Source organism: Ambystoma mexicanum, chromosome 10 (genome assembly GCF_040938575.1).
Source record: "Ambystoma mexicanum isolate Mex_15411 chromosome 10, UKY_AmexF1_1, whole genome shotgun sequence".
In the NCBI taxonomy this organism is placed as follows: domain Eukaryota; kingdom Metazoa; phylum Chordata; class Amphibia; order Caudata; family Ambystomatidae; genus Ambystoma; species Ambystoma mexicanum.
In genome coordinates, this window is record NC_090932.1 from 1617831684 (window position 1) to 1617853432 (window position 21749).

Below are 21749 nucleotides of genomic sequence, written 5' to 3' on the forward strand. Positions count from 1 at the left end.
TACCCTGGCATGTCAGACATTGCGGCAATTATGTCACATAAGATGAGGGAAGATGATGCAGTACATTCAGGAGATTCAAAGTCTTTGGCGCCTCAAAACTCGAGAGCCTTCGGACAAAACAGTAGCAATATTTTATCTCATATTATTGTAGGGACTACCAGACCCAGTACAGAAGAGTTTGAAGAAACTGGTGGGATGGAAGTGAAGAGATGGCCAGAAATACAGCTCATGATAGTGCCTCATTATAGACTGTGGCAGGAAAAGGTTTATGGACCACAAGTCCTTATGACGTGGGCTGCATAAAGACCATAGGGGGGAGTGAGGATTAAACTGAAACCAGAAGCGATTTTGCCAAGAGTAAAGTAGTATCCCCTAACCAGGGAAGCAGATGAAGGCATTTATGAAACAATCACAGCTCTGATTGACAGAGGCATTCTGCTATCATCGGAATCTCCATGCAACACAGCAGTGTACCCCGTGCGCAAGGCCAACGAGGGGGGTCATGTTGTTTTATTCAGGATTTAAGAACTCTCAAGCATATTGCAGAAGCAGGGTATCCTCTAGCAGCAACCCAAGTGACAATTTTGTGCGGCATTCCAGCAGAAGCTGCCTATTTCATGGTCATTGATTTGAAGAATGTATTATTTTCAGTGCTACTTCACCCAGACTCACAAGACTTCAAGAGCTTTATTTATCGAAACCAGAAGTGGAAACATACTCATTTGCCACAAGGGTACTGCGAGTCACCATTTATCTTTAACAAAGTGATACAGATGGATCTCAGTAACATACAGACAGAAAGCATTGTTTTACAGTATGTAGATGACATTTTGATTTGCAGTGAGACAGAAGATCAGTACAGAAAGGACTCAGTGCACATTTTGACAGTGTAAGCTGACAAAGGGTACAAGGTGGACAAGTCCAAACAGTACTGCCAGAAGGAGGTGCTGTACATTGGACAGATGATATCCAAGGAAGGCTGACACATTGCCCCAAAGAGAGGAGAGACAATATGCAAAACACCCAAGCCCACAACAGTAAGGGAAATGCAACAGTTATTGGGGTTGTGTAATTACTGCAGAGTATGGGTCTTTGACTACAGCACATACGCAAGGCTACAAATGGGCACTCTGAAAGAGGCACAGAGGGGAGGAAAGACACTGACGTGCACCACAGACATAACTGAGGCCTTTGAGGAACTGAAGGAGGCCATAAGTACTGCACCAGTGTTAGGGAACCCAGACTACAAAAGGGAGTTTTTCTTATTTTTGCAAACTGACGGTGTAGTGATGAAGGTGGTACTGACTCTGAAGACAAGCATGTGCCATAAGCCAATCACTTACTAGAGTGGATAACCTGACCCAGTAATGAGAGGACATTATCCTTGCGAACAATCTTTGGCAGCTGCAGCCTTCGCCATGCAGAAGTGACAATGGAGTGCACCACCACTTTGCACGTGGAGCACGCCCTCTTTGCAAAATTGCATAAGCCAAAGAGCACACTGACCAAACAGATAGCATCAGGGTATGAGGTGATACTATTGGATGTAGGACTGAAGATAGTAAGATGCAAGACCGTAAACCCAGTGACATTTTTGGCATATGTTCTCAAGGCAGGAGACTATGCACATGATTGCACAAAGAACATAGAGATGTTCAGTGAGAGATGCAAAGTAGAGGAGGATGCACTTGAGTGGGGAGACGTGCTGTACATTGATGTTTTGTCAACAATCAATCATACTGATGGGATCAGACATACTGGGACTGCCGTCTTAAGACTGAAAGAGGATGGAACAAGCAAGGTAATTATAAGTGCGTGACTGCCATCCCATTATTCAGCACAAGCAGCAGAGGTAGTGGATCTCATAGTAGCACTAGAAAACAACATAGAGAAGGAGGTGACAATTTATTCTGACTCCGCCTACGTGACGTCAACAGTACACTCAGGACTGGCAGGATGGCTCAGGAGAAGGTTTAGGAGAGCAGACAGGACCACAGTGCAGCATGCGCTATTATTGGGCAAATTGATTGAGGTGATTGCATATCCAAAACAGGTAGCACTAGTGAAATGCCAGGCCACGCCAAAGGGGAAGAAGCTATCTCAAGAGGAAATGAAGCAGTAGATCATGAGGCAAAATGTGCAGCGTATATTGGGCAATTGAGTGAATTGAAAGAGAAACCACAGGCTCAGGGAGGAGTAAGGAACATGGTAATGAATCAAGGTTACAATGTACTACCACAGACACAGATAATGGAGCTGCAGGGAGCTGCGGCTCAAGAGGAGAAGGAGCTATAGATAAAGAGAGGATGCGCCATGTCTCTGACAGATGCCTTATGGTGACAGAACAGCACAGGGAAAGTGGTTATGCCACTATCATTATTGAAGACAGCATTAGCACAGTTGCACTATCCAACACACACAGGGAAGGAGGTCATTGCTACATGCATTGGAGAAACGTGGCTTTGCTGAATTTGAATGATTTTGTTAGTAACTGCTTGACATGCCAGCAGTTTACAGCAGGGCATACTTTGAAAGTTGTGAGGGAAGCCATACCAATACCTGTAGGCCCATTTCTGCACCTCCAGGTAGACTACGTGGATATGATCCAAAATCGCCAAGGATACCGCTACATGATAGTGGTTGTCTGCCCATTCTCTAGGTGGATAGAGGCAGGGCCCTGTTCACATGCTGACGCCCTCAGAGCTGCCAAGTTTCTGGTCAGAGAGGTTTTCCCAAGATGGGGCAGGTGTGAGGTCCTACGGTCTGACAACGGCCCCCACTTTGCCAATGAACTATTCCAACACATCACAATCCGTCTAGGCATTAAGCATAAATTCACCTGTGCGTACCACCCGCAAGCAAATGGTGTGTGTGAACATCTGAATTAACTCCTAAAGGAGTGCATAGCATAAACTCAGCAGAGGACCAAGAAAAACTGGCTGCATTGTTTACATCTAGTTCCGTTTGAATTACACAATAAGCCCCGGTTCGACCACCATTTAATGCCCCATCAGGTGATGACAGGACGGCGCATGAATCTTCCCCTGGCTCCTCCCACAAGAGCATTGAAAGACTGTGATAATAGTGCAGATCTGTTAGGACAGGAGATGTATGATTACATTACTTCCTTGGTTGCAAGTGCCACTTTTATCTCTTGCCAGATACAGCGGATCCAGGGGGTCCCAGAAAACGGCGAAGAGATTGGCTGCAACGATGCACCACAACACTGTGAACTGAAACATTGTGCGAAAGTGGAAGATATTGTTGCCTGCAAAATTTTGGGAGGCTCTGGAATGTGCAGAGGTTCACTAGACCTCACGTGGTTGAGGCCGTAGGAGACAGAGCTGTTAAGCTAGTAGGTAAAGCCACCTGGAATCACCTTCAAGACATCAAGCCCAACAAAGCAATGGCCTCATCTGGCAACAGATTCTCAGTGACCGACAGGGCAAATGTTCAGGACCTAGACAAACTACAAGTGTGTGCAGACATTACCCAATTAGGGAGACCCGGACACCCCATTGTCACACAATAGCAATAGAAATACTTGTACAGATCGACTAAGGATACACTGTCTGTTTGTTATTTTCCTTTTCGTACATGCAGGTCTACTAAATGTTGTGGGGCTTGTATAGTTTGCTTTCCTGATGCTACCTTCCACCCATCACCCTGAAGCTTTCTCTAACCAGTTTGTGCACTATAGAAGGAGACTCAGACGATTCAGAACACAATCCCCAGTAGTACATTATCTTGTTTTTTTAGGTTTTTGTAGAGTACTTGGCCCAAACATACCCACAACTTGATCAAAGTGAATCCCCAGTATTAGCCATATTAAGAGACACCTCAGTAAGAAAGATCTGGGAGGAGGTATTTGCCTTTGCACTTAGTGATTATTTGGTTCGCAGGGTTTAAGCGCACTGACAATACTAACACAGTAACGACTTCTTTTGCACATTTCAGGCGGGCAACTATATCACCAGGCTGCAAGGAGCAAGCAGCGTAAGTGGACATGAAGCAAACAATAAAGAACATTATTGTTATGTTGTTTCTATTGATTCCTTGTGGTTTGATGGGATTTACATTCTGGCAATTATATGTTATTTGTACTGCTGCCGCTGTATCCCCTACTAACACTCCCCCAACCCAAGCAGATGGGACAACCATGTCAGGTGGACGAGAAGACATTGCTGATAAGGTAAGGAGAAGTAAGCGCAGTGTTGGCACAGACATGAAGGGAGTAGACATGTATCTCACTGACACTGCTCGAGTGTCAAACAACGTGTCGTACAAACATATGACAAAAGTAGGTAAGGAAACCACTGGAGAGAGCTGCTATGTCTGCTCACTAATCCCCTATGCCATGAGTGCCACTCGAACGTTCATAGCAACTGAAATACCAGCAGCAAGAGCACAGTGTCTAATTTGTCTTGCAATGGTGCAAACGCATGGAAGATTCCAAGGGAAGACAGCAACATTGAGATGGATGTCCAAAGGGACATTCCCATACAAAGACAAATACATAAAGACAGGCAGCTAGATGAAGGTTTGCAGTACATAACTAATGGACCTAAGAAAGGGGAAACAAAGACTGAAGGAATTACCATGTGCCTGGACAAGAATGAAGGTGATAGGAGGAGAGCGTGGACGCTGGGAAACGCCACAGATATTAGTGTATGGACGAGTGTACACTAATGATGGATGGCAAGATGGAGTAGTGGGAAGCAATGCACTGACACTAGCCTAGTCGTCAGTGAACGAGGTGCAGGAAGAAAATGACAAGTGCCTGAAGTAATGGGTTTCGAGCGCAAAGTTGCTGATAATGGTAGAGAATGAAGCTGGACCAATGCCAATAATCCCTCTGTGAATGCCATCCTTGTGCTATCCGAACAATGGCGATGTTGAAGTTGGCGAGAACGTTGAATTCAAGACAATTGAACAACTTGCAGCAATGTGAGCAAAATGGCAGTGCTGATGGATCACTACTGGCCTTGTGGATCGAAGGCGTATGAGAAGCTGCCACCTGAGTGGGGAGGAGTATGCTTGTTGGTACACATCAACATGCCTTTGTTGGTTGTACCCAAACAGGATTTAAAGCTCGATGTGTTCCCGAAGCTGAACAACAACAAAAGAAGGAAGAGATCAGTCAAGGTGGCACCAACAGCCCAGAAAGAGAAGGCGGAGAAGCAGGACGGATAGAGCAGTGTGAAAAGAGGGAGGGAATTACTTCTTGCAGGCATCAGAAACGGCACTGGATGAGATCCCAGCAGAGCACAGACATTTTAGCAGGACAGAGATGTTCTATGCATCAATAATACCAGGGATACGACATACACAAAAGCCAAGTGGTTACAGATCACTTGTTGGGAGCTGATGGTAACGATTAACTCTACGGTAAATGGGTTCAATGCTATGTAACAAGAATTCAGAGCAATAAGGTTGGTGGTGCTCCAGAATAGATATGTTCTGGATCTCCTCACGGCTATGGAAGGAGGAGTTCGCACAAAGATAGGGAGTTCCTGTTGCACATTTATAGCAGCTAATGATGAAGATAACAGAACTCTCTCAGATGCCGTAGCACAGTTGTCACAGATGCATGTGAAACAGAGAATTTCAAGAGCTGGATAGCGTATATATGGTCACGGATGCCATCATGGCTGTCAGACATACTGAAGGTGATAGCTGGAGCCCTCGCACTGGGAGCAGCATCAGTATGTGGGATCAAGATATGCATGGCAAGATGCAAGAAAACAGCAGAAGAGGCTATCGGAATGCAGATTCTGATGAATGTGAACATAGGAGGAACAAAAGATGAGATTGTTGCAGATTGAGACAAGCTGAGATTGAAGATTGTGCAGTGTGAACTATTTCCAGCAGGGAACATAAAACTGGACAATCTGCATGTCCCAAAGTTCTATGAAGGGAAGTGGGTTTGGTGTAACCCCGAACGAGTATGCTGTTCTTTGCACTGGTCAATTGATGACCACACAAACTATTACGGACACCTCAGAGGAATAACAAAGATATGGCAGCCCAGAGCAAAAGGACTGCCACATAAGGATGTGGTCTACAGTAGACCAGTGGGGGGAGTGAATAGTGATCGTGAAATTCATCCCCTCTTCCCCCTTCTATAAGATATATGACACAGTAAGAAGGCCAGGAGAAACTGTGAGTGCCCATACGATTTTGGAGCAATTCATAGTGCTCCAATGATAGACCAGTATCTTGAGAGGTACCCCCTCAGCCAGCCCTACAGGCCAGGTGTGCTACAAGTCTACCCCAGAGTGGATGAGGAGCCCTAGGCTGCCACCAAAGACACCTCAATTGACAGTATTGACTAAAGCGCCAAATAGCCAAGTTACTGATGTCGTTAGAGATACCACGACTAAGCTGCGTTAGACATGAAGCACAAATGCCAGCCCCACTTCGGGACATAAACACACACTCGAATACACCAAGAACACAAGTGTGCAGTTCTATAAATAGAGGACAGATACATATACATACTGTCATTGCTTCATTATTTTGCCATTAGCTAAATGCAGCAATGAAGAAATCGCAAGAAGCAAGAGACCCTGAGAAAGCTTGTAGATGCTTATACGCAAATAACGTTATGGAGCTGCAGGAGCACCTATGGGACGTGACAGAGCCAAGTGTGACTAACGTATGGGGAATATAGAAGAGCATGGACAATGTAGGAACCGCATAATGGCTTAGGGAAATTATAGCAGGCCACAAGCCTCTCAGCAAGTGCTGAGCTGTGTTGAATTCAGGCTGGACAAGAGCAAACGTGTGAGACAGGACCCACTGCCAATGCCACCAGATACGAATGGCATTAAATTCCCTGAACGACAGTAGCACCAGCTGCAACACATGCAAATAATTCTTCATAATTCAGAGCTGCAGAGCCCCAAATCATGGTCTCCGAACACGTGATCCGGCTGACTCACACAATGGACAGCAACCAGCACTGGGAAAGGGAGCTGATCTCACGCCGCCAGACAGAAACTCACAACAAAGATGTTACAATGTGAGACAAGTGTTAGAGAATTAATACTCTCATAGACTAAGGTGGTACACACAAGTTACAATGCAGACACAAAGTTGTTCTTATTACCTTCAAAAGGTACACCAAGAGCTGAGACCCTTTGCGGATTCAGGCCTGGGGATGACAGCTCTAGCCACTCACAGTTCAGTATCGTAGGGGTGGGCAGCAACAGGCAAGAACCAATGGTAAGACCCTCATGCTGCAACTTTGTTATAGATAGGGACTTGGGGATGGACCAGGCCAGCCACCTGGCATACAATAGCCTGTAGGATAGCACTAGGACCCACAAGATCCTTCTACCTACACTGTCTCAACATCCCTAAGTACAAAGTAAAAAACAGCAGGTGCGTCCAGCTTCCCTGTGCTAGCAGAAAAGTACCCGAACTCCCTCTCCACCACCATCAGAGCTGGACCTTCTTTTGGGACTTTTATATCTAAAGTGAAAGCATGGCTCTTTGCTCAGCAACACTAAACTTATCCCTGACCACATCTACTGCCTATACTCATTGTTGTGTCGATCTTACTACTGTTATTTATATGGCCTCTGTTAGGCTTGCGATCTTAATACTGTGTAGACCTGCTGACCATGTTGTTACCTTGTTGATCTTTCATATCTTGCGCTACGGCCAACTGTGAATTGTTCCCAGCTGCCGCAGCCTCCCTGTATCTACTCCTGATGTTGGCACCTTAATCAACTTGTAACCATTGTTAACAAGCCACCTGTCTTCTGTCTCCATGTGTATGTATTGTAACAATTAGCTATGCTCAAGCGCCCAGATACCTCAGGGTTAGGTGCGCTCTGCAAATAATAAACTAAACTAAACTAAACTTATAGGCGATTATATAGGTTATTCGGCTCCTGACGACCAATCCAGTAAGCCGATAGAGGGGCCCAGGTTGTAACGTCACTCTGATGCAATTTTAGGTCAAAACTGGCCTGCAAGCCAGGAGATGTTGAGACGTCCACGGATTTCTTCTGTCCCTGTACTGATCCCTGTTTTTTGCTGTAATGAACCGCAGTTTGGACTTGCTGTTTGTTTGAGTCCTACATTCATCCTGTGGAAGGTTTTGGGCCTTCTGAGAGTCCGGGAACTCCTAGTGGCCCTCTGGCATACCTGGGAGTTTGTCCCAACAATGTGAGCCTGAGAATTCTGCACTTTTTCTCCTTGCATCTGTTCTTAAGCTTAATTCATAATAAAACATGCATTGCCAAAGCCAACAATTTTGGATCTTGTATAGGCATAGAACAGGAATTTGATAGATACTACCTAATAAGCTTCTGTCCTAAGAAATGTTTTCAGGTGTTGATATCTTATGGCCAGGTTATACCTGGAAAATGAATATTTGGTCCCTACACAAAAGTCAAAGGTGTTGACCTTGCCAATGCTTGTTGTAGGGGATTTGTTTTTTCAATGATGCTGGGGTTAGAGTGTCTGTGAGATGGGTTGAAGTGAAAAGAATCTTCCTGCAGTGCATGATGCAAGGACTGAGTGTGCATAAGGACACACAAGTGTATATTTTTGAAGAAAATGTGAATTAGCTTCCTGTTTCAAGTCAGATCTCAAGTGTAGGATTTATTCTTTATCTAATCATTATTCTTTATCTAATCAGTAGCACGGAGGAACTGTGAGACCAGTTGAAAAGTGACATCATGGATTGCAGCAATTGTTTTGACAAGTACCACTTTTCAATGTGGTTATGAAGGATTGCATGTCTCAATTGCCTGAACCTACAATTTCGAGCATCGTTTGAGTCACAAAGGTGATTCAGTTAATGGACCATGTGCTTGGGGAAAAAGTGTTTCTGACAAATCAATTGAGTGAAAATATGTCCATTGTTGTCACTGGGGGAATGAAGAAGTATTGGAAGGAGCACGGTACGAACCCGAGCTGTGTGCTAGTGAATCCTCCAGAAGAGAATGGAAGCACTATGAATAGAGTAGCAGATCAGTGATGGGTTGCAATAGGAGGTGGACAGTAGAGTGCACCTGACTGCACAGTATAACTTGAAAAACACATTTCCAAATACATATAGTAGTTCTAACACTGGTTTTGGTGATGTGAGGACGATCAGTAGACTGTCGAGAAAAGTGGAGGACATAGATTGGTGTTGTGTAGAGTCACTGAGGCAAAAGATAAACCTAGGTTGTTTTACAATATGAAATGTGGCATCAAGTAAAACATGATACAGTCTGGTGAATGGGTCAGTACTGTAAGGGGTCAGAAAGGTCTGAAGCTTTTTCAAAAAATGACATTATATTAACTCAAAAGGTTGGATAAATGCCTCATTATCCCCACACTGACAAGGATTCCCCTGCCTAAAATAAACTAAAGGAAACTCTCTAATGAAAGGTTTCTGTCCTTCACACTTGTACATTCTCAACAAGGTAATACATGGCAGTTCAAAAGCAACAAAAATAACAGTTAAGTTCACTTCATGATAACTCTCACTCCTTATCATCTGGGTGAATTCCCCTTACCCAGATTCAGGCAGGATTCTGTTAAACAGTTTCAAAAAAGATAAGGAAATCCTGGCTTATAACAAAGTTCCAGTAGTTGAATGTTTCAGGCAGTTCTTTTGGTTCCAACTCGAAAACAAAGGTTCCAATAGTTTAGAATTGTTCAACAAGATTTGTCCTATTTCCACTTCAAAGCAACTTTTTCTAATCAACCAATAATACTTCCTTTTTGCATTAGGATCACCGAAAATATCTTGATCAGGATAATTCTATAACAGTTCACAGCACTTGTTTTAGCAATATTTGGAACTCCTGCAGCAGTAGTTCATACACACTTGCTTCAGCAATATTAATTGGTCTGGATGATTCCTTAATAGTTCACACAAAAAAAACCTTAGAGGTTCTTCAGCTTCTTCATCAAGATTTTTAACCACACCACAGTATTTCAAGGACTTCCACCTGGTCCACATACCTACGAGGCCTACGTCTACAAAGTCCTCTGCCCTGGTGTACCCCTGTGAGGAATTCAACAAGTTGCACGGTGGTTGAAAGCACAACTTGAATTTTTTGAAATCTTAAATGAAATTGAATAATGATAGATCACCCTATGGAAAATGTGTGGGGATAATCTGCACACATTTGCCTATGCTCACTGCATGACATACGCATAGACCCGTGTACTCTGGGTGGACACAGCCTACAGGCACAGTCCCCTGTGTCATATTTAGTTTGGATATGACAGCCAGGAGTATGATATGTTATCTCAGAAGGGGGAGGGCCAAATCTTCCCCCTGGCATGGGCAGCCTAATTAACTAACAAAGGCTCCACGGATCTGCCCTGTCCTTGTGTTGAGTCATGCAGCTGATGGCATCATTTGCATAGTAATCAAAATTTTATTTAAACAGGCCTATGGGGCCTGCCTGCAGAGGCTATCAAAGGTTACAAGAAACCCCAACATCCTTTTATATGCACTCTGTCAACCTGATGCCAGCTCCCACCCTCATTATCGATTGACAGTGAATTGTCATGTCTGGTACTGCACGTTTACAGTAGTCATCCCCGCAGGGAGACCCCATTCAGACGGTATGAGTATGTTGTTTGACGGAGCCAAAAAGCATGGTCTTGACACAGCTTCAAGGGAGACCTGCCGCTTTAATCAGGAATGATAAAAAAGATCCATTAACCAGAAGAACCCTTTGATCCACAACAGACAGGAAGATGGGTGGGACTTATTATTACATGTTTTCACCACTTTACCTTTTCTGTTTCAAAGCAGTCGAGCCATGACCTCACGCATACAGGAGATTGTTGGTGGGGAACGGGGTTTGGTTCATTAAGGTAGGCTTAGCCTACACCAATCAGTGGGGCCCATTTGCTTTAGAAGTGGGACAAGCCCAACTTTTGGCAGATCATCTGAAGACTTTGCCAGGAGTAACAAGAAGAACTCAGCATTGTACCCTGGCTGAAGGTACAGTCTGCTTTACAGCTTCTGCCAGTGAAGGAAGGCCAGGATCTCTACTGTAAACATCTCCCAGGGAACAGAGGGATATACTGAATCCAGAGGACCCTCCAGCAGCTCCAGAGCCGGTACCCAGCCAATACACAGCATGTGCTGCTACGCTCTGCAAGCAAGCTTCCTAGGTGGGAAGTGCCAGAGTGTGTCTGAACCAAACCGATGACAAGGCAGTTGCTTACAATACTCTCTTCGCTTTGGGCCATCTGCCTTAAAGGAAGACATGAGCCCGGTGAAGAAGCTAGGAGGAGTGCATCAACAAGCATCCACAGATGTCTGCCTTAAAGGATATTTTCGAGCCAGTGCAGCCCCTCCAGCTGCAACCGACTGCACCACTGACTGTTGTTATGCCGCAGTTGCTCATGCTGCCCAAGACACCTCCACGTGCTTCAGACCCACCAACCGACACTGAGACAATGATTCCTGATCCTGAGCCGCCATATAGGCCAGCCTGCAGCCGTCCGTCCTGCCTCTCTCGCCTAACTGCCTACCTCCTGATACCTGCAGCTGTCTCCCGTCTTGAATTCTGTTGCAGGAGCTGCAAAGCGCCATGAAACCGAATCTACACTGTCGAGCACCAAGAACGTCTACATGCACAAGGTACATTGTGGTTATGTCCCTTTGGTCCTTCTGCGAAAGCCCCTAGTGACATGTTACGACCCATTGCTCACTTTGTGCTGAAACCAAGCATCCTTGAACTGTTGTGATTATTTACTATACCGACTACCCTCCTGTCACTATCCAGAGTGGATCACGTTTCCTTCTTTGATTGTCCTCTGCATTCCTTTACAGGGTGGGTCATATTTGTAGGGTGCTAGAACTGTCTGTTGTGATAATAATAAATTAGATATTTGTATACAACCTTGACTCGACAGTTCCTTTTATCACTGGGTAATAATTATATTTTCACTGAGGTACAACTAACCAACGATCCACGACCTTTCAGAGATAAGCCTGTGGTTCCATCCATGTTACCAAAATTGTACAAAGAGGTTTATAATTTGCTTGTGTTTCCGATCTGTTTTGATACCTTCTGGTGTAGTAGAGGTGTGGGGCTGATTGATGGTTTAGAAACCGATATTCATCCCAGGACTACTGGTGCCCCGGAAGTTAATTTGTCACAACTCTCCTAACTATAAGTACTTATGTGTTAAGGATTGGCTTCCAACAAGTCAGCAATGTCTTTTGCTTCACAACTTCAGTTTTGGTATTTCTTCTGGGAAAACAAGAATCACATTGGTTTGCTACACTCTTGTGATTGCCACACGCAATTCAGGTGATGCTCCACTCCTCCTGGATGCCTCTGATTAGAAGAACTGCCCTCCTTCCACTCTTGTTTCCCTACGTCAATATCAACCAATTGCTGACAATGATTCTCTTTCCAGCAAAAAATCCCAAAGGGAAAAAGAGTTCGCATGGAAGAGTACTGTATTAGTTTGAGTACTCGATTATAAAAAATAGAGGCGAAGAAGAGAAGGAAGCCCAGACATACATATTCACATTTTCATTTATTAATTTATTATCATTATAAAATTGCATAATATATATAAACATCAAAACAACAATAAAATAGATGAATCAATTTAAGTATAAAAATTCTTGTCAAATCTCATATCTCAATACATTCAATCGCAGTTTAGTTGCCACAATTCATAACCTTGTATTACTCAAGGTAGAGCATCGCTGTCTCATTTTTACTGTGCATACTGTGCATATATGATCTTCAAATATCAAGACAGTTTCAGCGAATTCAACCTATCTGGCTCAATTAAGCGAGCCAGTAGTCGCCTTCTTCAGGGCGCACTAAATGTTGCAAATATGAACCTAGAACATACTAATGCTTGAATTTTGATCTATCATTCAGTAGTTCCCACAGGTAAAATCTTTGTACAATTCATAAGGGCTTGATTGTAGATCTGGAAGTCTGTTGGAGACATTGACCCTAGGTTGGTCCAAAGGTGGTGCCGAAAAATATGTTTGTTTCGATCCGCCACCCAAGCTGGACTGATGATGCAAGTGAATTTACATCTTAAAATGTTTCAAAATCTTAAACGAGGCCGCAATAGACTCCAGTCTGCAACAGGGTCGAGAATATTCCAAGTTTTTAAATCTTAAATGGTGTGTGGTCGACCCGGTCGGAGAGACCAACAATTCCAGAACCCGTAGATGAAAAACCGTAGGTGGAAACCCGTTTCCCGTAAATCCAGTTGCACAAGACTGCCAGGAAATCAACAGGTCATCCTGGCAATTGCAATTGCCTGTTGATTTCCTGGCAGTCTTGTGCAACTGGATTTACGGGAAACGGGTTTCCACCTACGGTTTTTCATCTACGGGTTCTGGAATTGTTGGTCTCTCCGACCGGGTCGACCACACACCATTTAAGATTTAAAAACTTGGAATATTCTCGACCCTGTTGCAGACTGGAGTCTATTGCGGCCTCGTTTAAGATTTTGAAACATTTTAAGATGTAAATTCACTTGCATCATCAGTCCAGCTTGGGTGGCGGATCGAAACAAACATATTTTTCGGCACCACCTTTGGACCAACCTAGGGTCAATGTCTCCAACAGACTTCCAGATCTACAATCAAGCCCTTATGAATTGTACAAAGATTTTACCTGTGGGAACTACTGAATGATAGATCAAAATTCAAGCATTAGTATGTTCTAGGTTCATATTTGCAACATTTAGTGCGCCCTGAAGAAGGCGACTACTGGCTCGCTTAATTGAGCCAGATAGGTTGAATTCGCCGAAACTGTCTTGATATTTGAAGATCATATATGCACAGTATGCACAGTAAAAATGAGACAGCGATGCTCTACCTTGAGTAATACAAGGTTATGAATTGTGGCAACTAAACTGCGATTGAATGTATTGAGATATGAGATTTGACAAGAATTTTTATACTTAAATTGATTCATCTATTTTATTGTTGTTTTGATGTTTATATATATTATGCAATTTTATAATGATAATAAATTAATAAATGAAAATGTGAATATGTATGTCTGGGCTTCCTTCTCTTCTTCGCCTCTATTTTTTATAATCGAGTACTCAAACTAATACAGTACTCTTCCATGCGAACTCTTTTTCCCTTTGGGATTTTTTGCTACCTAGTTGTTCCCCAGTTCCATGGTTTAGGGGTTACCCATCCAGTGTGATATATAAATGATTCTCTTTCCGTCTCACACTTCTTTAGTTTTGGCAATGTGGGTTTAAGTCAGTTCCTCTTATGACCTTCTTTATATATTGGCAATCTGTTTTACAAACACTTGAATTCTTAATTGCCCTCTCTTGACTTTGGCAATGTTGTTTTTTTCTAACTTGCTTTGGTATTATTCTCTTTTGGCTTCGCCAACAGTTGTTTATAATGTTTTGTTAGGTTATTGCCTTTTCTTGTGGTTGGCCTTTATTCTGGCCCATACATGCACACCCACACCCCTTTGTTCTGTTTGTCAGGTTCTTAGCCAGCCAGTTCCTCCTTTTTATATCGGCTTGGTTCTCACATGAATTTTCATTCTGCTTCACATCAGCTAGGTATTCAAAATAAGGTTAATTGTCCCTTCCACTTTCTTTGTAATGGTTCTCTGCTTAGAACTCCCCTGCTTGGCCAGCAGCCGATTTACAGAGCTCTCCGGGGTCCCAACTCAACAGTGAATTCAATGGGTCTGGCATGCGCATCCGCTCGCTCCGCTGCCTCCAGATATTCTGCCTCTTAGCGCCGCCCGGCAACCTGCTTCCTTCAGTCCCCTTTGGCCCACGACTTTCGGAAAAAGAGCTTCCTCTGCTCCACAGGCTCTCCGGTGCTCACCTGCCACCAGAGCCTGCCTCCCTTTGTGGAAAGTTTACAAAGTTTACACTTCCCACCGCACAACGTCTGCAATTCAGGTCTCCAGTGGGAAATCTTCCATCCTCAATGCTTTCCACTGCGCAACCTCTGCAATGAAAATTTAAGGAGAAAGATATCCTCTCAGGACCGGCAAATGTGCGAAATATGATACTGGTCCCGGCGTTTCCGTTTCCTTCCAGATTATCCTCTGCTTCTGCTGCAATGTGGAAAGACCACAACTACTCCACCTCATGCTGCTACTCTTATACATAGCCTGCACTTGAGGGGGCCATGTATGCCTCCCAGTCTCCCTCAGGTGTGGGTCATTATCCCTAAAAGGCTGCAACTTGCAGTCTTGTGCCTCTGCAGCACTCTTCTTCATCCCAATACATTGGGAATTGTGGGAAATGGAGTCCACAATGCCATAATCAGCTTTTCCAATGAAAGGATCAACACTAAGTTAATTTATTTCCTTATTTATGTTCCATGAAGGAGTATTATAAGGATTTAATGAAGTGTTTAATTTTACTGCGGAATTATGGTTTTCAGAGTTTAGTTTGGTAATTCTTAAAGGCTCATTTTTAATACTCCCATAGAAGCTTTCATCCTTACGAATGTCAGTGATTTTACATGGCGTTTTCTTACTCTCACCACATAACTGGTTATAATGTTTTTCACCCACATTTAAATAGTGAGCTTGGGAAAATAGAAGCTTTATCTGACAGCAAGCCATCACATATTCCGGTATCCCCGATACTTCCTTTCTTAAAGAAGACAAATACTGTGTCTCACCCGACCAAGTCTTTTTGTTCCCCTGGGGCCCTTCACCTCCCAGTGATTCCCCTGGCTAATACCTTCCCCCAGCATTTGCGTTGTCGCATTTGCACAATCTGAATGACACAAGACGTAGTAAGATCTTTTGGGCCTCATTACGACATGGCTGCCGCCGAAATCGCGTCCGGGTCTGGGTCCTCAGAATGAGGAATTACCGGGCCATTCCGAGTTCGGAAGGCCCGGTAATTCCTCCCTCCAAGAACCCGCACCTGGTCCTTCCCCATTCCCATTTCAGCCCCCATAGGGCTGAATGGGAATGGGAGAGGGAGCAAACAACGGGCCATTACGAGTTGGCCCGTTGTTTGCTCCCTCTTCCCCTCGCGGGACCCAGTAAGCACGCCTGGTTTGACCAGGCGTTGCTTCCTGGGTCCCGCGAGGGGACCTCGTAATGAGGCGGTACGGGGTAAACGGCGCCGGCACCTTTTACGGTGCTGTTTACCCCGTAACGCCAGGGTCGTAATGAGGCCCTTTGTCTTGTCCTCCCTCTGTCTTCCCTCACTTATCTTGTCGCGCCCAGAAACACTTCAGAATACAGGCACGTTTTAAATGACATATCACACAATTTCACCCCCAGGGTCAGGATCAGGAAGCATCTGCCTTTCCCTGGCCAGCTGTGAAGGGACTTTAGGTGGGGTCTTTGTGAGGACTTTGCAGGATTCATCACACTACATAGGAACCTTGAAGGTGATCAGGGCCATCTTAAGCTTTTTTGGGACCCTGTGCATGGACATCTTTGGGCCCCCCTCAATCAAACCAAAGGAATTAAGTGATCAAGTATATTTGGTGACACCCTTCGCCCCCACCGTGAGCAATGCCCATAGGTAGACATGCCGCCTCGCAGCATTCAAAATAAGCATGTTTACTCCCTTTAAGTCCCTTTACCCTCTTCATTCTTGCTCTGATCAGATTGATAAAGTAGCATTTGAAGGCCAACATTAGCAATCTACGAAGAGGTTACTTCTCTTCTAGTATAGGATACTTTTTTATCAATATCATTCGGGAAGGTATGCAGCCTGTAGCATTAATGCAGTACTGTATTTAAAAGGTACATGTAACACAGAATAGGCAGAGAGCACACATTAGCTGTCTCAGAGAATGCAAAAGTGCTCAAGAATTGATAGAGTAGACCAATTGTAAGGAAGGAGAAAGCTGCTCATACCATAGCATGGATAGTGGAGGCAGATTAGAAGCTACCAGGAAGGTGCCTCTATCCAGACAGACTGAGATTAGAAGTGGCACATTGTTTTCAAATAGCATTGCCATTAGAGCTCAGGGGAACAAGTGCCTGTGGTGTGCAGTATATCAATGCTCACTATTATAGTAGAAGCAACCCTATAGCCAGTGAAACCATGAGTGAGGCTTTTATGAAGATCATACCCTGAGAAGGAAATCACACTGAGGGGCTGACAATTTTGAAAGGTTTAGGGACTGGCAACACAGAGGTTAGACAATACAAGATTAAATGAGATGCCCAGGATCACATATTGCTTTACGGGGTGAAGCTGGGATGTGTGCCAACTTCGCAATTTCTGCAATTGAACAGCTCTTACCATGTACTAAAACAATCTCATTTTATAAAACTGACTTTCACAGTACATAAATCACATTTCCAAACCTGACAATTTTTAAAACCAAAATATTGCAGAAGGGTGTTGCGCAAAAATGGGAATTATTCTAGCTACATTCTCTCCATCATCAAGGGAAGTATATAAGTACCAGCATAGGAATCGATGTGATATCACAGATTTAATCTAGGTATGTCTTTCGTACTTTTGAGCTTTAAATACTTCCAAAACAATGGCTTGTGAAATTGTCATTCATAAACGTGCAGAAAAACCTTAGAGTTTTATACAAAAAAAAAGCAAACAAATAAAAGCAAGTTGTTTGTGTCAAACGAACAAACCTTAAAATATGCTTGCCCAATGCCTACAACATCTGGTCCGCTCTCTCCTGTCTACCACCCCTTCCACTCAAATGGCCTACATAAGAAGAAAGATCAAGTAATGAGCTAAACGATGCCACCAGCATGCAAGAAGGCAAACCTCACAGAAGACAACACAGTAATGCAAGATATATATGATCTGACCAGGATCACTGTATCGTCTGCTGGCAAAGCCTGGATACAAACATGAACACTTTGGTCCCACAGTCTTTTATTCACCTTTTGGACTAATAGTTTATGCTCATCTTTGGAGGGGATTGCCTAGGTTTTAGAATGCCCCATCTGAACAAACCAATTTCTAGACCATCACCATACGAATGACATGTTAGTTTTTATAGCAACCCGTATCTGGTGCAGGAGCATTGCTGATAATATCACCTCTTATGTTGCAAAACCAAATACATATGCAGGTAGGTTTATAAACTTCAGACATAGGAAAGGTTCAGCCAGCCTTGTTGGAATGTGCTCTTCTAATCTTTCATATGAACACACATCTCTGCAATGAGTGCTTAACACACTGAGCTAACGTCTGAACCATTGTGGCACTCAATTTATCAATATGGATTTCAACTTTGGCTATTGCACATGAACAACATAATTCCCACAGGAAGGAAAGAATGCTACAGATGTTTTGCCGTATGAAACACACCAACTTTGTATTCCACAGTGAACATAGAAAGCATTACATGATTAATTGATCAAGGCAGAATGTACTTGTCAAAACAGACAGACAATAGGTGTAGCACCTCAGCGGCATGCCATAAAATCTCCTGGCGTGTGCTATTTGTCTGGTGAACAATGTAATCTTACTTTAGATCAGGCATCCTTGTGGGGGCCCCCTCCAAGGTGGGGGCCCTGGGCAAGTGCCCCTTTTGCCCTCCCATAAAGACGTCTCTGAAAGTGAACGTTAAACTACATTCTTCCTGTGTGAACTATTCATGGTGGTTTCTGTCGACAAGGGAGAGGGGAATGGAAGGTGGGTGCCAAGGAAAGGAAAGTATGTGATGAGGTAGAGGCCTTGTATAATAGCAAGAATATTCTAGAAGGATGCTGAATTAATGCATCAGTCAAAGAGGATGTGCATTACACATGTGTGTTTGTGTTCCCTGATGCTTTGTCTTCTAGAGAATTTCTTTGCCCACATCTGGTGGGTTGGGGTGGACATCTAGACTAGAAGTATACAGGCAGGCTGTCATAATGTCCACTCAGTCCTTCATCCTTCTGAACTTGATAAAAGGAGTAACAATGAGTTGGGGAACAAGACATATCTGTAATCTCGGTGCTTAGGTAGCCCTTTAGTAGGTAAAAGTGTGTTAGGTTGTGTTAACATGTGCTTGAAAGGTGCTTCACCATGGCATGCCCATGCGCCAGGTGGGGATGCAAAAAGCATTAGCTGTGCAATGTATGACTAGGGCTAAGCCACATTTTCGCCCGTGAAGTGGAGTGAGGAATTCGCACTGGGTTCCGCTTCTGCCTGTTCCGCGAAATCAGCATTACAGTTCTGCCAACACTGAAGCGTTGCCCTGTCTTGTGCGTTTTCGCATGGAGCATGGTTTTTTGCTTCCATGTTGATTTCGTTTTGCGAGATGAGAAACGTCACAGAGGTATTTTTTTTTGTCCATGCTAGTTTCGTACAGCGACACGTGAAACTTTGTGTGGGTTTTTCCAAACTTTACTAGTTTTGCACCGTGTCATTATAAATGTTGCGCTGGGTTTTGAGTCGGGCTATGTTTGCGCAGTGACATGAGAAACTTCATGAAGCTTTTTGCGAACCATGCTCGTTTCGTGCAATGAGACGAGAAACTTTTTTCTTTTTTTTACCTGTGCTAGTTATTGTGCAGTTCTTTTTTCGAACCGTGCTAGTTTTTTACAGCGCGATGAGAACTTTGTGCGGTTCTTTTTCGACCTGTGCTAGTTTTGCACAGCGCCACGAAAAACTTTGTGTCGATCTTTTTTTTTTACCTGTACTAGTTTTGCGCTTCGGCAGGAGAAACTTTGCACAGGTTTTTCCATTTGTGCTAGGTTCACGCAGCGGCATAAGAAACGTTGCGCCTTTTTTGTTTTGATTTGTTCTAGAATCGTGCAGCCGCAGCTCTTTTTTCGATTTCTGTGGGGTTCACGCGAAGGCACGGGAACCTTTGCTTCGCTCTTGTTGGTTTGCGCAGTGGCACATGAAACTTGATGCAGCTCTTTCCGATTCATGTGGGGTTTGTGCAACGGCACTAGAAAATTGTGCTGCTCTTTTTGGTTCACGCAGCGGCACGAGCAACGTTGTGCCATTCTTTTCGTGGCACAGGGGTGGCGGAATGGTGGATTGGGGCACATCGGAACAGATTTTGCTTCCGCTGCTGGCTGTACGGAATTTAACCATTTCGCCCAGCTCTATGTAAGACCCATGCACATAACATCGAGACGGTTATAGCAATCGAAGTCACACAAGGAAAAAATTGGTGCTTTGTGCTATTGGTTGACTCAAATTCAGGCTGATCTCCGTTCTCTCTGGACTCTGTTATTTGGTTTTTAGCCCTTTTGTGTTAGTGTGCCTTACTGCCTCATGTCCCCCGGGTCCTGCCCGCTTCCTAATTGTGCTCCGGTGTTGTCTGTTGGTCCCTCCTCCCTCTCACCTCCCGCCTCCAACCCTCCTCCCAGGACGTGCTTGGGCTTCCACTCCACTCCTTTTACTGACCCTCCCTGGGCAGCCCTCTGCCCGGCAGCCCCACGGCTAAGGGCCACTTGGCCAAGGGCGGCTACCACTGAGGCGGCTTCTGGCTGTGTCTGCAGGTGTCCACAGGGGACCAGGATTAGCCCTCTTACTACTCTGCTAACTCCTGTTCTACTCCCAACCTTAGGTGTTCTCTCCTGTGTTCTCAAAATTGCATTACGATTGTCCTCTTAACCTGTGTATCTGACGTTCTAGTCCTATTTTGAAACCGTGCATTGTGAAACCTAGGCCTTTCTCCCCTTTTTAGGATTCTCAAACTTAGGTGTTTTTTTCTCCCACTGTCGTTTACAATTTGCACTGTATCAGTAATTAAAATGCATTGTGAAACCTAGGCCTTTCTCCCCTTTTTAGGATTCTCAAACTTAGGTGAGCCCTCCTACCTGTCTCAAACCGGTGCATTTTTTGAATAGCTCCTTCTTGAGTGTTGTCTTCTGTCCTATTGCGCAACCTGCCTGCCTCTGGCTTTTTGGTCTGCCTACTCCACTGACCTACGCTAGTCTTCCCTTCCACCCTCTCCCACTTACTCTATGGTGCTCTCTGTCTCTCCTATCTTTTCTAACTGCTTCTCTATTGACTATCCTGCTCTCCTCACTAAATCTGATAGGAAAAAGTTTAAAAAGGACATCCTGGTCTCCAACCCAGGCCTCCCTATCGCTGACACCTACACCAGTGCCTCCTCTAAGGAAACTCTCACTGACATCCTCTTTGTGGTGCCTTCACCAGACCTATGGACCCTTCATATGGTCTCTGTGCTCTCCCCCTTCTCCTCTTCTCCCATTAATGTGGCACCCGCTGGGAGGCCCTCCTGGCATCCTTCCTTTCCTCTAAAGTCATCATTAATGTCTACTCCAATGGAACCGTCCTGGTCCAAGACCCTCAGGCCAACCTTCACCTCTTTGATAGATGCTTCCCGTGCCTCATCAACTTCCTTTCTTCTCCTGCGGTCCCCTCTCCCCTTTCCTTGACTACCTTGCCTCCCCCCTCTGCCTCCTCCCTGGCTACCTTTCCATCCCCTTCCCTCTCAGCTCCTTCCCCACCTCTGCAGGGCATACCTCTGATCTGTACCCCTCCCCAGAAGTCCTTCAAGGATGGCAACCTTCTCCATCTTGCCACTCTAAACTCTCGCTCTGCTGTCAAACACTCCTCTGATATCTGCCGCCTTCTGGAAGAACTAGATCTTGATGTTCTCGGTCTCACCGAGACATGGTTCACGGCCAGCTCTGTCACAAGCTTTGATTCACTCTTACCTGATGGCTACAAGATCCTCTCCGTGCCAAGGGCCAACCGCTCAGGTTGGGGTGTAGCCCTGATCTTCCCTGAGTGGATTCTGCCTCTGTCACTCCTATGCAGTCCTACTCCTCTTTTGAATACCTCGTCTGCAGGCTCTCTCTCTCGCCTAGCCACTCACT